At 36.0% G+C, this 18,348-nt stretch overlaps 1 long non-coding RNA gene and 1 other non-coding gene across 2 annotated transcripts; both read right to left on the reverse strand.

Moving 5' to 3' along the window:
* Positions 1 to 5,611: 5,611 nt before the first annotated feature.
* LOC111483520 lies at positions 5,612 to 5,688 on the reverse strand. The gene has a single exon (XR_002718384.1). It is a non-coding gene; the product is annotated as a small nucleolar RNA R21 (small nucleolar RNA).
* A 12,252-nt stretch (positions 5,689 to 17,940) lies between these two features.
* LOC111483335 lies at positions 17,941 to 18,266 on the reverse strand. Its single transcript, XR_002718345.1, has 2 exons — positions 18,176 to 18,266; positions 17,941 to 18,084 (listed from the first exon to the last, which is right to left on the reverse strand). It is a non-coding gene; the product is annotated as an uncharacterized LOC111483335 (long non-coding RNA).
* Between the last annotated feature and the right edge of the window lie 82 nt (positions 18,267 to 18,348).

Here is an 18,348-nt window from a genome sequence, read left to right on the forward strand (position 1 = left end):
AGAGTGATTTTCTTCATAGTCCGATCTTATGCAATACTCATTGCATAGGACGCCCCCACTCACATGTCTTACAATTTTAGTGATCACATTGTTTATGTCATATACAAAAGTGGGCCGCATCCATAGTGTCCCCAGAATAAGATACTCAGTCTTATCCTTATACTATAGATCATTTTGACTATATACTTGAACTTGATCAACTCTTATGTCTCTACATATAGTTCAAGTAATCATACTATAGCTAGAGTGTTCTTAGTTTATTAGATTTAGATTAATGATCGTAAAGTTCACTTTATTCAAAAACAATCTTTACTGAATAAACATCAATAATAACTTTATTGAAAATAGAATATGTCTTTATTTACGAACTATGAGTTTTAGAACATAAAACCCAACAGTCATGACGTCGCTTCTGTCCCACAATCGGTAGAGGGAGTTTTCGAGATTCATCAACTCCCTTCATGGCCTTAGCTACTCTTAGGGCGGCAACATATGTAGTAGGTGTTATCGCCTCAACTATACAACAGATCTTCTTGTCCAATCCCAATACGAACCTTCGTGTCATTCTATATGCAGTGTTCACCAACTCTAGGGAGAAGCATTTCATTCTCATAAGGTTTCTGGCATAATTGGTAACTGAATGCATCCTTTGACACAGTTGAGTGAACCCTTACTGCTTACGAAGTTGAGCTTCCTCCGAATAGCATTGTTCTAGAAAGGCATTCTTGAAGTCCGCCCACGAGATTACACCTCCCCCATGACTAATAATTTCACAGGTGGACTGCCACCATAGTTCTACATCATCTCGTAGCATGAACGCTCCACATTGTACCTTCTGAACATCTAGGCAATTGGTCAGCACAAACACTGACTCTATCGAATTCAACCATAGTTGTGTCACTGTCGGATCATCTTAAGACCCACTAAATTTATGAGAGTCACCCTCCTAAAGTCTTGCAAGCACTTTGCTTCACTGATTAACGGAAAAAAAATTTCTTATTGTGTTGTAGCCATCATTTGCATAATGGCATGTAATAATTCCATTAACAGCAGTTATAGGGTCTAGTGTAGCCTGAGGCGCTGCTGGAGGTGGGAGTGGCACCGTTTCGTCAGGTTGTTTCACTAATTCCTCGTGTTCCTGATCGGGGCCTCTTCTATCTATTCTTCTACCTCTAATAGGGGGTCATCCCCTGCATCCTCTTCCTAATCTCCTAGTTAACTACTAAGTCACATACTTCGACTTAACTTACCAGCTTCTCTAATCAATCATATAAATATATCCAATACATGCAATGACATAACATATCACATTAACATACAATGACATAACATATCTAATCTTACATTATTGTTATCATGCTAACATATCACACATAATATGTTATACTTTACTTTAACAAAAAAAAAAATCTACTACATGCATCACCTGATTGAGGACTCTGACCTAGGACTTTAATACCAACTCTAATAGTCTAAGTCCATAGCTACCAAATATTGTCCTCTTTAGGCTTTCTCTTCACAGCTTTCCCTCAAGCTTTTAAAATGCATGTGCTAGGGAGAGGTTTCCACACCTTTACAAACAATGTTTTGTTCCCCTCTCCAACTGATTTGGGATCTCACAATCCACCCCCTATGAGCCCAAGGTCCATGACCTTATTTTAAAAGTATTTACTATAGATTCCGCATATGATTTCAAAGCATGCATGTAGTGACGTTACAAATTTATGGTAAGAAAATTAGGGACGTTATAGTTAATATCAGAGCGAGATATTGAGTAGTATGCCAACGAGAACGTTGAGCCCCAAAAGGGGTGGACACTAGGTGGTGTGCCAGTGAGGACGCTAAGCCACGAAGAGGTGGATACCGAGAGGTGTGTCAGCGAGGATGCTGAGCCTCGATGAGAGGCAGACACCGGATAGTGTGCTAGCGAGGATGCTGGGCTACGAAGGGAGAGGATTGTGAAATTCCACATCGATTGAAGAGGGGAACGAGTACTAACGAGGATGCTGGGCCCCTAAGGGGGATGGATTGTGAGATCCCACATCAGTTGAAGAATGAAACGAGTGCTAGCGAGGACGCTGGGTCCTTAAGGGGATGGATTGTGAGATCCCACATCAGTTGGAGAATGGAAGAAGCATTCTTTATAAGGATGAAGAAATCTCTCCCTGGCAAACACATTTTAAATCTTTCAGTGGAAGCCCGAATTTTTGGTATATTGTTAGCATTCAATTTGGACATTTTGATCATCCAAAACTGTCAAGAATCAAGGAAGAATGAGAGGTATGTTTTTTATTTTTGTTTTCAGTTTTTTCTTAGATTTGTGAGATCTAGGAAGAGTTATGCTCTGAATTTTTGATATGTTGTTCTTGAAGAGATTTCGCACAAAGTCTATGACAGAAGTTGGAGTTGAATCGAATTGGAAGGTGGAGATGGAACTAAGTTAGTACTTCATTATTTCTTCCTGTGGTTGATGAAAAATTACCCGAAAAAACATTTTTGTAAAGATGAATTAAAACTATACAAGTGTGGTGAATGAACCAAGTTGATTCAAAATTTGTACAAGTTATAAAAAATATCGACAACAAAAAAAAAAGAAGAAATCAAAAAATCGAAGGATTCTGGTATTTTCATGCAGCCGTGAGAAAGGACCTACCTCAGCGATAGGCGGCGACACATGTCGATCAGCTAGCTGAGAAGCGTGTCAGATGTCACAATCGCACTCTTGTGGCAGTGGACTATAATTGTGTGCCACTTATTTTAACTGGGTGACTGCCACTTATTTTAACTGGGTGACTGCCACTTATTTTAACGAGGTGAACAAGTCAACAATATGAAATCGTAAGTTGCTAATAATTTTGATGATGATCAAGCCTCGATCACGTTTGAGAGAAAGTGTTTTAAAAAACGTGAGCGAGAAAATGCGTTGAAAACAAATTGTAAGAAATCAATGTTATAGGCTAAAAGCAAATAAGTAACAATCACAACTTTGATAGCATATAACTTAGGTAGGAGGAATTGACAACTAGTCACATCTCCTATACTACATTTTGGAGCATTTGAGCTCTTATAGGTATAGACATGATTTTGATGGACATTCATACACCCCTGAATTTGTACGACATAAATAGTAAAGACTTAATTATACATGAAAACAATTAAAAAGGTTTTGGAACGAGTATGCAGTCATGGACAATACGTCCTAGATAAGCATGACTGGGACATCAGACATGAGTTCATAGGCACACTTTGGATAAACATGAAAGTGACGTCATCCCCCACTCAATTGATCGATGTATCTGTCAACCGAAACTTCACAAACTTAGTGATGTAGGATGAAGTTGGCTCCAAGTCTCTTGAAGTGCTTCCAGATGATATCTTCCTTGAGGAGTCTCTCCCAATCTATTAGAATCCGTTGAAAATCACTTCATTGTTTGTCGACTTTCGTGTCTTCTTTACCAGAATCTCTTCTACTTTCTTTGCGGTGGAACTCTTCTTCGTGGCATGAGGTTGTACCACTTCTTTGTGCCTTGTGTCTTTCTATCGAGAGAGTAACATTTCAAGGTACTCCGCACCCAGGGAATAATTGAATCTTATATGAGCCTTCCTGACCTTCTAAATGACTTTGACTGGTCCATAGTATTTTCGCACCAGGCGTAGGTTCTTGTTGTCTTGAAATCAAAGTTGATCTGACCTCAACTTGATCAAAACTCTCTCCATTTTCGAATTGTAATGGCCGACGCTTCCAACCGACTCTTTTCTTCATCTATCTGGATGGTCTTCCCATGTAAACATGATTTTCTTCGAAGGTTTGTCTTTGTCTTCCCGCTTCAGTAGGGGTGTTGGCGTGGTGTCTCTTTCCAGCATTTGGATGATCACTAACAAGAGTTTCATAGAGTCTAACGGACCCACTTTTCAATAAGTCATTGGACCCACCTTTCAATAAGTCATTTAGCTATTTTTGGAACTCAGCTAGCAGTTGAGTCGTCATCTCTGGCAGACAATCTCACCCTCGACATAAAATAAATCTCATGATCTATCTGCTTAGATAGAGATAAATACTTTGTCTAACTTTCTAGTCTTGCATCCCGACAATGAGCATAGGTTAATCATGGCTAAGTTCCCTTCTCAACTATAGTGCTGACATCATTTTCACCCTTTCTCGTTGACAGGTGTTGGTCTGAATGATTGTTAGGTTGAATCCCGTTACTACTAAGCATTTTGCTAAGGGCATGAGAATGACTTTGTGTTATTATATGATGTCTATCCCTGACACGATATCGAAGTCATCCATCTTATCTATCACAAAGCCAATTTGTCCCATCCAAGTCCACAACTTAATCAAAGTTCTCTTTACAACTCCTAAGATAGGTAAAGCTGCTAAATTGATGATTTTCATCTTCATGTATCTCAATGCCAAAAGGTTGTGGGTAACTCCATAATCTAACCATGTTTACCTTATATTTTTTGTTAGAATTTTTATTAAGTGCACGTATCACACCTAACCCTTCTAGACCATTTGAATATCCGTTATTCTCATCTTCTACACTCCATTTCTGTTGTACTATATATGGTATATTTCAACTCACCCTTACCTGGAAAGATGTGAAATAATTCTCCGTTAATAATCATGATCACAATTATTACAACCCCAACATTGTACAACATAATGACATGTACATAAAAAAGAAAGAGGAACTCATTGTCAAAAATAGAGGATTCAAAGCATGTTGAATCACTTATGGCCCTAGTGGAAAGAGAGTGGAGATCAGACAATGGGGCATTCACCCAAGGAACCAAAAACAGCCACAATTGATGGAAGAAAAGTTGCCAGACTAGATTGCAAAGTCGCAAGTCTTAATAAACAGTACACAGCAACTTAAAAAAATGCTCCAAACTGCATATACTGAATTGGAGTGGAACAAAGAGTTTAAGTGCATCAAGACATTGAATTCAAACTTAAATCACTGATCTAACCCACTGTACTAATAGGGTCCAAATGAGACCCGCGAAACAAACCATGACCTAAACAAGATGATACGGGTTAGACAAATGAAATAAGTCCAGTTATTGATTCAAACCTAAACCTCAGAACTTCAAGCAAACTTGTGAAACTCAGACTTAAAAGTTCTAAGCAATTCAACATCACAGATACTTTCTAAACTTAACTTCAGAATTCATAACTCAGATTTCATAATTGAGTACTCTAAAATGTACTAACTCAACTCAACCCATAGGTAATGTGTACATCTTTCATTCATTTCATGACTCATTCAAATGTCACTTGAACCCATAGGAATAAAGTTTAAAAGTAGGGCAAGTTTTGACACCAGAATTTGTAGGGGAAAACAATGTTAGAATGTACTTTCTTTTTCATCCCATAAATAACTCAAAAGAATTAGAGATTAAAATTGTATTCCAAAATGCAGAATAGAATCTATATTTCACAATTATAGGAGCTGTCAGCATTTGGAATGGCTTCAAAATGTTCAGCACAAAACAACAATCATCTAAATGATTTCTGAAGCTCAAATATGAACACAACATGCCCCTACTTCCACATCCATAATCTAAAAAATGCTCAACAAAAACACATAAATAAATCGATTTGAAATATCCCTCAGAATTGATAATTCATCAGTAAGATTCAGTCCACTACTTTTATATACCAAATCGATCATCATAGGGATATAAATTTCAAGACCTTTTCACATACCAATCATCCTCATTCAAGGTAAAAATCGAGAACTAAGAACAACTAACCAAGAGATTGAAAGCTTAATTCAGCCATCAAAAACAAGACCAAAAAGCATCCAAACGGAACGATTAGCTACAGTTTTCAAGCAGCAAAATCAGAAAACTCATCACAATCCTACAAATTTGCATCGAAAGGGGGGCCGTTATAATTAGAGCATTCTGGATGAAACGAAAGATGAAGAGGAAGAGGATGACGAGCGGCGGATTTGTGACATCTGGGTTCTTCTGGTTTTATACATGAGGCAGATGAGACCAGAACCTTCAATTGCTTCACGAGGGTATACACAATTACATTTTTACCCTTCGCCATCGTAACTGTTTTTTAATATCTATATTTATTTATTTATTTTATTGGTTTATTTTTTTATATCTCCAAACTATCTACTTTATCTAAAAATACATTTAAATTTGAAAATTTTGAGTAAAAAATTCAAAAGTTTCATAACAATCTTAATTTTTTTTTAAATATTAAAAAATTAGTTTAAAATGAAACCATTAATACTTTATTTTAAAAAAAATTTAAAAATTACCCTCTAATTAATTCTTAAAAAATTTCATTAATATTTTAAAACTTTTTTTAATTTAAAAAACACTTTTAAACCTTTTTTAAAAAACTTTAAAAATACATGTAGACCTTTTTTTTACTTTAGAAAATTTTTATTTGTTACGGACCAAACACTATAAATTATAGTTTTAAAAGTAATATTAATATTCTTCCATTAAAAAAAATGATAGATGGTAAAAAAAATTTTACTTTCTTTTATTTTTAAATTTTCACCCCTACTAATATTTTGGTTTAAAATCAACCATTTTTCTTAAATTTCAAAGATATTATTAAATTTTTTTTTGAAAGTTTTAATAATATTTTTTATATAAATCACAAAATTCAAAACTTTGTTTATTAGGATTTCTTTTTTTTATTAATCATCAAATTTCAATTATAAAATAATGTAAAATAACTATTAAAAAGCTTCTCAGGCGCTGACAGCTTGTCAGGTGGCCAGGCCGTTTCATCGGGCAGCCCGTCAGTCAATTTTGTATATTAAAAAAAAAAAAAAAAAAAAGGATTTTTTTCATCGTACTACACTCGAATCGACGACAAGTCGTATGGAAAAACGAAATTTCCCTGCCGACATATCGACCGATTTTTTAAACACTGCTACACTGCAGAACAACTCATTTCGCCTTTTGGCATCAGAGAATCAAAATTTAGAGCTGAAGAACCACATCCATGGAGGCGCACAGGAAGCAGTTGTTGACTGGCTTCTATGGCCGTGTGATTTGTGATGTCTGCGGCGATTCTTCCATAGGACCAGAAGACCATGTTCTTGAAGGTTGGTCTCCTGGTTCAATCTTTTGCGGTTACGTTTTTGGTAGAAAAATTCTCGACTACATTTCCTGGTTTTGGTTTTTGATCTTCATGGTTCGGCTATTTTGGAGATGATTTCGTTTGAGATTGTTGCTTTTGGCCATGAATTCACTGGAATGTGCTGATATAAGTACTGCTAAGAAATTAAGGAAGAATTGGGTATATTGTGAAGGGATTAGCGATTTTTTCAAATGAAATCAAGTAAAACTGTATGCGTAGATAGTTATTTCATTTAAAGAATTTGTGAGATGTTAGCCATAGTAAACAACTGGATTGATTGTTATGAATTGCATATGGTTACTGCTAACTGCACTCACGTTGGATTGGAGAGTGAAATATCTAAAGCTCTAGATAGCTATTTCATTAATGCCTTTCTCCCATTGTACTAAATTTGTAGTTCTTGCCCCTTTTTTACAGTTTTGGAAATGGTTACATGGGGAGTTCTTTTATGATGGGGATCAACAATAAGTTCTTCACCTGTTTATTGTTTCCGTGTTTTGGTTGATTTATCAGAATTCGATGTTTGAGTTGGATAGCAGATATGTTAGCGTCTGGATTGGTTGGTTATTTAGCTTGTTATCAGAGCATCAGATCTTGTGTTCCAACTACTCTTGTAATGTCATTTCCTCCTCAACCTAATATCCATTTATTGGGACTTGTAGATATTTTCAAACTCACAATTGAGGGAGAGTGTTGAAATATTGATATAATATCCATTTAACATTTTTTTGGATTGATGAGGGACGAGGAGTAAAGCTTGATCGTGCTTTGTTGTTCATTACTAGTTTGATTGTGTTGTTTTGCACGCTCTAAGAAGGGTATCACTTGCATTTGAGCTTTATTAATATTAGTAGGCTAAATGAATCTTCATCTTATTCTTATCACTTATATTTGAGCTGCTGAAATATTCATATTGTTTATGAAGTTCATATCATCTTCATTTGAGCGGTATAAATCTTAGTTGTAACAATATAAGTTCACTGCTAGCAAATATTGTCCGTTACGTATCGTCGTCAGTCTCATAGTTTTAAAACCCTTCTACTAGGGAGATGTTTCCACATTCTTATCAGGAATGTTTTGTTCCTCTCTCCAACCAATGTAGGATCTCACAATTCACCTCCCTTGAGGGCTAGCGTCCTCACTGACACATTGCTTATTGTCTAACTCTGATATCATTTGTAACAGCCCAAGCCTACCACTAGCAAATATTGTCCGTTTTAGCTCGTTACGTATCGTCTTCAGCCTCACGGTTTCTACTAAGGAGAGGTTTCCACACCCTTATAAGGAATGTTTCGTTCCCCTCTCCAAATTAATGTGAGATCTCACAATCCACCCCCCTTGGGGGCAGCGTCCTTGCTAACATATTGCTCGGTGCCTGACTCTGATATCATTTGTAACAACCCAAGCCCACCGCTAGTAAATATTGTCCACTTTGATCCATTATGTATGGCCTTCAGCATTACAGTTTTAAAATACGTCTATTAGGGAGAGCTTTCCACACTCTTATAAAAAATGTTTCATTCTCCTCTCTAAACCAACGTGGGATCTCACATAGTAGTTTAAATGAATCTTCTTCTTCTTACCATCGTTGCTGTTTGGGTCGTTCTATTTGTCTGTTTTGCTTCTGACCTCGTATTTACGTAAAATCAAGACGATAAGCAAGGGCACCAACCCTTTTGCTCTTTCTCACAACTTTCTTCTAAGTTAATAAACTTGCTTATAGACTACTGTTTTTGAGCTAATAAACTTGGTTTATAGAATAAGTTATCAACTTATGAGTAACTTGACAATGGTTAATAGATTTAATCAAATAAGTTACTAATTTATAGAGCAACTATAGGAGAACTAGACCAAGTTTCGTCCTTTACTTAGGAAGATTGTCGGGAGTTGTAGAAAGTTTAGGAACCTAAGTTCTAAACTACCAAGCATTTACAAACTCGAAGGGTAGATACACTATTGCAGAGACGATGTCGGAAAGCAATCGTTGGGTGCATACCTCGTTCGGCCTATCAGTAGTTTTCATTATTGTTAGGTTAGAAATACTATTTTTTCTTATGTATTTTGAGATTTGATTTTATTTATTTATTTTGTAATATTTGATTTCTTGAAGAAAAAAAACCGTGAGATTCCCGACCGATTTGAGGAAGGTTGAAGTGTTTGGACATTCTTAAACTCAAGATGGGATTGAATTTAAAGATTTTCCACACGTAACCATTATCAGAGTTGACGATACACAAGAGGAGGCTCATTCAAGAATTCATGGTGATAAGGTGAGCATTTTGACCTAATTGTAATTTCAAATAATCGTAACGATCAACTTGCTTGTAATGATTATATCAATTGATACAACTTATTCTATAGTGCATGAGTGCAACTCTAAGTCTACCGTAGAGTAACCTATAGTTAAAAGAATGAAAATTTATTAATCGAAGAATTTAATTAATTAAATTTGTATCATTGAAGTTTATAATGTATAGGTTCATAAGATCTTTTGTTAGCTTATAATAATGCTAAAATGTTCAACTTAGTCTAAAGAAAAATTTGAAAGGTTTAAATTATATTTAATATATTAGATTATTAAATAAAAATGTAAAAAAATATATTAATTTGAAGTGTTCCAACTCGTATTTAATATATTAGATAGGTTAGATATAATATATATATTAGATACATGAAATAAAAAAAATATTTAAAATTTGAATGAGATTCAAATTAGTTAAATATATATATGAGAATTTAAGATCTACACGTTGATTTTAGTGCTTTCCATTCTTCTGCTAGTAAGAGGATGCGATATCGTGATAATGAACTCCAAGTAATTGATGGATGTTATCTATCCGTTGTATGAATATTTAGGTTATGAATTTTGTACTTTAGGTGATTGGTAAGATTATCTCCCTAATAAAACATGCACAATAAACCAAGTTTAGATTTGGGCAGTAGAACTAGAGCAGTTTTTATGTTGCCCTAATTCAATACATTTTTAGTAGATTGAGCACTTTAGGATCATGAGAGATGATCATAGGTCTAGACCTTAGTGTTCCCAAAAATTAGATTAGCCCAGATGAACTAGTCCCGAGTAATCGAAAAATGTGAGATTGCTAGTAGTGGATTAGTCTAAGTATCCTAAATACCTAAACCTCCACACCACCCAAGTAAATTAAAGGGAGTTTATGAGGTTGCTAGTAGTGTGAAAAGTATCACCAAGTCCTAATTGTCTCCTATTTTTTTTTCAAACCTATGGTCAAACCCTATAGTTTTTCTACATGGTACAATTATACCCTCGAAAAAGTCAGTAAGGACGATAACTATTTTAAGTGGGGGAGAATGTCACAACAATACTATGAAAAGAGTAGGTTGTGACCCTTACATAGAGACAAACAAGGCAGCGACTCTCTTATGGCACCTATTCGACCACGTGAGTCCTAAGATACACAAGTGTCATGATGTGATCGAGGAGAACAGTGCATCATCTAACACACTAAGTTGAGATAAGTAAAACAGAGGCAACGAGGTTGACATGAGTGTTAGAGACAGACTTGTTAAGGGTCGAATAGAGCCCCGAGCCTTAACCTCAAAAGTTGGGATTCCGATATGAGTTATGTCATATGACTTTGAAGTTAAGTCTGTCTATATGAAATATGAATACTTGCCAAATTTGATGTCAATTAGACACTCGATAAATGCATGAGACCTTATGACTGTTCACCAAAATCATGTCACTCTTGCCACACAAAAAAATGTCTTAGAATGTATCTTAGGGGGGAGACATGTGTAAGTGTAGCGAGACGAGCATCTCAAGTGTTTTCCTTTGAGATGGGTCTTTCAAGGACAATGTCAGATGACACGGGTGTATCAACATTACATCCCAACCCATGTGTCAGAGGTTGGTTTATGAACTCACTATCCGATACGGGGTCTGTAAATGACTTAGCATGGACACAGGAGGGTTCATACCTCGATGAGAATCTGAATGGATGTTCGGGATATCTCGATAAGATGAGTAATACATGTGTATAGACATGTTCGAGCAAGCAAAAATGGGCAAGCTGTTCCGAGACATGGGACGACATCCCGATGCATGAGTTGGTCGACGAGAGCCAAGATGATGATAAGATGTGATGTTGCTTATGAGAGACCCTGAGTTAGAGTAGAGACAAAATCAAGTCTGATGACTTGGTATAGAGTAAAGGCAAGTTAGTTAGAGTTGCAGATGATTAAACATGTACGCACGGACAGCGTGAGTGACCAAACAAGTTTGGATTCTACCTGAGTTGTGTCTGGTTGGCGAAAGCGAATCTTGCCTAAAGTTCGACAAAGCCACAAATTGGGGCAAAAAATGTGAATGAGGCTTGGGTTCTCCTTAAAACTTATTATGAACGTGTCAAGATCATGTCGCCGCATGGTTGAAAACGTACAACCGTGGCACCAAGCAGCAAATACCATCCAATCGAGAATAACTTTCAAAAGGAGTAAAAATTGTAGTTCATTAAAGATTCCCGATTCAATTTACAAGTATGAGAAAAGCTAGCATCTTTCTTGAATCGACTTTGGTTGCACCAAGAACATCTCGACTACAAAACACATGAGGCAATAAACTCTTTTATGTCACTCATATCAATGTACTCAAATTTGCAAGCACGTATCGACATCGATCAATCCTCATCACTGCAGCGTCATGGACATGTAGTTATGTTTGGGATAACAAAAGTGTAACAACCCTAAATTTTCACATATCTAGAGTTGCCACTAACTGTCTCATGCTCATCTCTAATGCAGAATATAACTTTAAGAATGCTCATCTTTATTAGAGGAAAATTTTAAAACTTTAGAATACGTTAAAATATTAGAAAACACTGCCGGACTTACATATTTCAAACATCATGCTGGAGTTCAAATTAAGATAAAACAATTACAAATTAAATAATTTAAATAAATGAAATGCAAACACCCTATCCTAATCAAGACTAGGAATTTTAAATATGCAACACTATGCAAGCACTACAGTCTCTGATCACAATGTCGCCGTAAACGGTACATGGGAGCCTTGCCTTTACCTGAAAAACAAAATGGCAGAAATACTCAGTAACTGACCCCACTATAGGGGTCATGCTAATGCAAACACATGCAATCATGAATTAGGGACCTATCTCTAATCATCTTAAGGGTGGCCTCCAGTCTCAGACAAATTGGAAGTGTAGTACTTCCCTACACATGACTTAGACGTGCGAGTGTGAATCCCCAGGGCGCTCGCACACCCCCTGGACCCTCTGGTCAAGCTAATCTATAGCAACGTCCGGAGGTTAGCGGAACCCCATAGTGTCATGTGCCTCATGAACACCCTCATTTGTGTGCATTCACACCTGTGCGCATTCGCGCTCATCATATGGTGCACGTCCGCACTCATAATCTCTAGGGGAAGTACCTTTATGCTTATGAACATACACTATGCATGAGGTCCCTCTAAGTCCAATTATACATCTCTTCTACACAACCCTCTAGTCTTATCTCTTGGTTACACTATGTAACACGTGCTCATGGATATTTACATTAATATCATTTTTATATTCTTAGGGTTGTGTCCTATATCGATCTAACGACATGATGCAATATGGCAAACAATATCATAGGGCATGTTCAACATGGAAAATATTATCATGTTAATAACATCATCATGTTAATAACATCATCATGCATACATCATACTCATCATAGAAGCCATTAAGTGCATCAGATATAACATATACGTCATGCATCAAAACATAAATAACATACACTTAACATACATCACAACACAACGTCATACTCATACATCATCATAATTCAAACAATCTTTAGCCTATCCTATAGTAAGGTCACTTACTTGGTGATAAGATAAGGAATCACTACAAAGGGAGTAAGATTCAGATTACCTTGTTGATCGAATATCTCAAGGCAAGAACATTGTTTGAGATTCGAATCACTCCACAAGCAAGATCGATCACGTCTAGTTTGAATGATTCTTGTTGATCAAATATCTCAAGGCATGAACACTTGCTTGAGATTCGAATCACTCCACAAACAAGATTGATCATGTCTAGCTTGAATGATTCTACATGCAACCTAAACTACATAGAATTGCAAAGAAACTTGACCATTGGCTAAAGAAGAGCACAAATGCTTCTTTTACTATATTTTCCAAGTCTACTTACAAATACAACATGCATGGCTTTATATAGCCTCAAAATGAAACTATTAAAGGCATTCAAAGAGTTTGTAACATTCATACTTAATGGTCATAATTAACCATTATGTAATTTTAACCTAAAGTAAATAAAAAGTCTTAAAAAACAATAACTCTAAATTATCCTAAATTGTAACGGTTGAGTTTTATGTCCTAAAACTCATAGTTTGTAAATAAAGACATATTCTATTTTCAATAAAGTTATTATTGATGTTTATTCATTAAAAGATTGTTATTGAATAAAGTGAACTTTACGATCATTAATCTAAATTTAATAAACTAAGAACACTCTAGCTATAGTATGATTACTTGAACTATATGTAGAGACATAAGAGTTGATCAAGTTCAAGTATATAGTCAAAATGATCTATAGTATAAGGATAAGACTGAGTACCTTATTCTGGGGACACTATGGATGCGGCCCACTTTTGTATATGACATAAACAATGTGATCACTAAAATTGTACGTGGAGACATGTGAGTGGGGGCGTCCTATGCAATGAGTATTGCATAAGATCGGACCATGAAGAAAATCACTCTCACTTTATAATGTTGTTTACTGTTGAGACTGATTTTCTTTTCATTCGATGACCTAGGTAACTCATAGTGATTACTGTTGAGACTGAGTACCTTATTCTGGGGACACTATGGATGCGGCCCACTTTTGTATATGACATAAACAATGTGATCACTAAAATTGTACGTGGAGACATGTGAGTGGGGGCGTCCTATGCAATGAGTATTGCATAAGATCGGACCATGAAGAAAATCACTCTCACTTTATAATGTTGTTTACTGTTGAGACTGATTTTCTTTTCATTCGATGACCTAGGTAACTCGATCTTAATCCTGAACTAACCATGAACTCCTGTTTATTTGGAATTATCCTTAGATTTGCATGGATGAGAGTGACTCAAATTCGCCGACTCAATAGGCCTCCCATTTCAGGGGTAAAACTGGGTAAATGGCTGGGGACGTGGGATGAAGGATGGAATTCTCTCCTACCCACTTTTAGAGATAGAAGAGAGATAGTTCCCTTAAGTACTGACTCCAGGTCTTGAACAAGGGGGCCCCACCCTCTCATTGGCCTGAGAGGGATTCGGTTTACTTGTTGGACCACAAACCAATTGTTGATTAAAGGATCAGTGAGACATAAGAAACAAGAAGTAACTTTAGGGGTAAAATGGTAAATTGACCCAACTCTAGTTAAGAACAACCTGTGAAGGATCGACTTACTAATCATAGTTATATCAAATGGACAGAAATATATCTATAGTGAGGGGAGTGCAACTACTAGGTTATAGTGGAGTGTCCTAGTAGTTAACGAATGTTGGTTAACAAGGTTAATGAGTTTAACCAGTTAATCTTGGATCGTTGAAGCCCATGATCTATAGGTCCATTAGATTCCTCTGCTAGCTCATATCGGACTAAACCATAGAACAATGTGACGAGTGAGTTCGAAGTGTTCGAATTCAAATAAAGAAATATGCGCTACATATATACGATATATTTAACTGCATTTTTGTTTTATTTACGAATTAAACAAAAAGAGAGAATTTTAGATATTTAAATATCTTAATCAATTATATGTTGGAATTGATTGGGATTGACATTTGAATTAATATTAAATATTAATTAAATGGTTTAATTAATCATTTAATGTTACTTTAATTTGAAATTAACTATTCAAATTAATTGTTGAATTAAAATGAAGAAAGTCAAAATGTCTTCATTTAATGGAAAAATCCATTTTAAAGGAATTTTGAGGTGTCAAAATTTGGTTTAACCAAACTTGCATGCTTGTCAAATAAATCCCAAAAGTGTAATTTTGAGTGTTAAAATTTGGTTAACTCAAACATGCATGCTTGCCACATAATCCCAAACATTTGAGTGGAATTTTGAGTGTCAAAATTTGGTGATCTCAAATTTGCATGAACATGCAAACATGACTCTATAAATAGAGTGATCATAAAACATGAAAAATCTTCTTCTTGATGAAAAACCTTGAGAAAAACCTCTCACAAACACTCTCTTCATATATACAAAATCTCTCCCAAGATTAGTCACTCACTGTATTCCACAATCCCGTTCTAAGACCGAAGGATAATGAAGACGACACTAGTGGTGGTTTGAAACGGTTCGTGAGGAAAAAGGAATTTGAACTACAAAAGGTTAGTATTCAAACTCATTAAGTTTTAATATTTATGAACATGCTAGTTATTTACTATAATTGATGTTCTAAAAGTGCTTAAGATCCAAATTGCTTCCGCATGTGTTATATTAACACCATCAGTAACCCACCCAAAATTTATAACAATCAAACTTCTTTTTTCTTCAATGTGGCATGAATTGAAACATCTTTTGATAATTTTGACAACCTTTTCTTCACATCTTTATTGAAGTATACTGTATGATTGATGTCTTTTGGTTCATATTATTTTCCACTTCTTCAAGAGGATTCGTCTTCAAATCTATTTGTGAAACTTTGCTGCAAAAAATAAGTTATGGAAATACAAAGAACCTCACAACACTCTCTCATGTGTATATACTCAAGGAATTTTAGACTTGCACTCATCTACACAAATGAATCTCTCATTCTCACCTCTCAAATTTTGTTAGTAGAGCCCAAATTGGACTTTTTATTTTTGGTCGATTAAAAACTATAAAGAATAACAAATTGAAAAGAAACGCAAAGGAAACATATATCCGATCTTGAGCCTCAAGCTCTGATACCAAATGATAAGATAAGGAATCACTACAAGGGGAGTAAGATTCAGATTACCTTGTTGATCGAATATCTCAAGGTAAGAACATTGTTTGAGATTCGAATCACTCCACAAGCAAGATCGATCACGTCTAGCTTGAATGATTCTTGTTGATCAAATATCTCAAGGCATGAACACTTGCTTGAGATTCGAATCATTCCACAAGCAAGATTGATCATTGTCGAGTTTGAATGATTCTATATGCAACTTAAACTACATAGAATTGCAAAGAAACTTAGCCATTGGATAAAGAAGAGCACAAATTCTTGTTTTACTATATTTTCTAAGTCTACTTACAAATACAACATACATGGCTTTATATAGCCTCAAAATGAAACTAAAGGCATTCCAAGAGTTGTAACACTCATACTTAATGGCCATAATTAACCATAATGTAATTGTAACCTAAAATAAATAAAAAGTCTTAAAAAACAATAATTCTAAATTACTCTAAATTGTAACCCATCTAAAATTTATAACAATCAAACTTCATTCTTCTTTAATGTGGTATGAATTGAAACATCTTTTGTTAATTTTGACAACCTTTTCTTCATATCTTCATTGAAGTATATTGTATGATTGATGTCTTTTGGTTCATATCACTTGGTTGGCCTTAGCTAAAGTATTCCTTAATTAGCTAAACGTAAGCTCCCGTTCCGTGAGAGCTGCTTCCTACATTGCCGGGATTTGTTTCCTATCACACCGTTCGCCACCTTCCGTTAGTATTTCACAATTAATTTATCAATAATTCAATAAATGTGAAATACGATTCTAAAACGGTCTCAGATACCTTAATCCGGGCCGAAAACAGGTCTGGGAGGGTCGAAACAGTGGAAACCAGCCCGAAAACAGGTGAGCCGAGCCGAACAGCCATTGGAGGAGCAGCCGGAGGGAGCCTGAGCCGAGCCGAGGGACCGTGATATGAACCAAGAGACATCAATCATACAATATGCTTCAATGAAGATGTAAAGAAAATATTGTTGAAATTATCAAAAGATATTTCAATTCATGCCACATCAAGAAAAATGAAGTTTCATGTTTTGAATTTTGGGTTGATTACAATTTAGAGTAATTTAGAGTTATTGTATTTCGTTAATGTATTTTAAGACTTTTTATTTACTTTATAGGTTACAATTACATAATGATTAATTATAGTAATTAAGTATGAATGTTACAACTCTTTGAATGCCTTTAATAGTTTCATTTTGAGGCTATATAAAGCCATGTATGTTGTATTTGTAAGTGACTTGAAAAATATATAGTAAAAGAAACATTTGTGCTTTTCTTTAGTCAATGACTAAGTTTATTTGTAATTTTATGTAATTTAGGTTGCATGTAAAATCATTCAAGCTCGACATGATCAATCTTGCTTGTGGAGTGATTCGAATCTCAAACAATGTTCTTGCCTTGAGATATTCGATCAACAAGGTAATCTGAATCTTACTCCCCTTGTAGTGGTTCCTTATCTTATCAGCCTCTGTGTGACACGTGGCAGCAGCAGAATGAGCCACGTTGTGCGGTAGTGTTGGGTCGAGCCGCGGGTCATAATTCGGTTTGGGTCGCGGGCTGCAGAAGGCTACTGGGCCAAACTAATCGTTGGGCTTCGACTTATTGGGCTGGGCCGCAAGTGTTTTGGGTTGCAGGGCGGTTCAATTGGACCGTGGGTCTGGTCTCGGGTTGGTTTAGCTGAACCCTAGCTTCTTGGCTGGTTTGAGGTTTGGGCCACTGTAGTTGGGCTGAGCCGAAGGCAGAGGTCAAGGGAAAGAAGTTGGGCTAGCTCTCTCGGGTTTTGGGTTTGGGTTGACCCGGATCCATGGATCTCGTCTTCCTTACCAAATTTCGGCCGATTTACTGGTGCATTTTCTCTCTCCTTCCCGCTGCGTTTCCGTTGCTGATTTTAGTCCTCTTTCTTCCTTTTCCTCTTAGTTTGTTGTCCTTCTTTCCTTTCTGGGAGTTTTGTGGCCTACAAGTTCCTAAAACCACAGATCTAAGAACGTTTAGGAAAAGCCAATTTTCCGACCTCGATTACCGATGACGGCGCTTACGAAAAGGCACAAAACTTACCTTGAGTTATTGTGCTTTCGTTTGGGATCCTTCTCGTGGTGGTAACTGAGCGTTTGGCGTCGGTTTTAGGGTGGTTTGGGGCTCGTCGGAGGAATTGGAAACTCACCGATATTATTTGAAATCTCTCTCTCTCTCTCGTATTTTCGTCCTTTTCTCTGTTTTCAGGTACTTTG

This window comes from Cucurbita maxima, unplaced genomic scaffold (genome assembly GCF_002738345.1).
Source record: "Cucurbita maxima cultivar Rimu unplaced genomic scaffold, Cmax_1.0 Cma_Scf00008, whole genome shotgun sequence".
Classification (NCBI taxonomy): domain Eukaryota; kingdom Viridiplantae; phylum Streptophyta; class Magnoliopsida; order Cucurbitales; family Cucurbitaceae; genus Cucurbita; species Cucurbita maxima.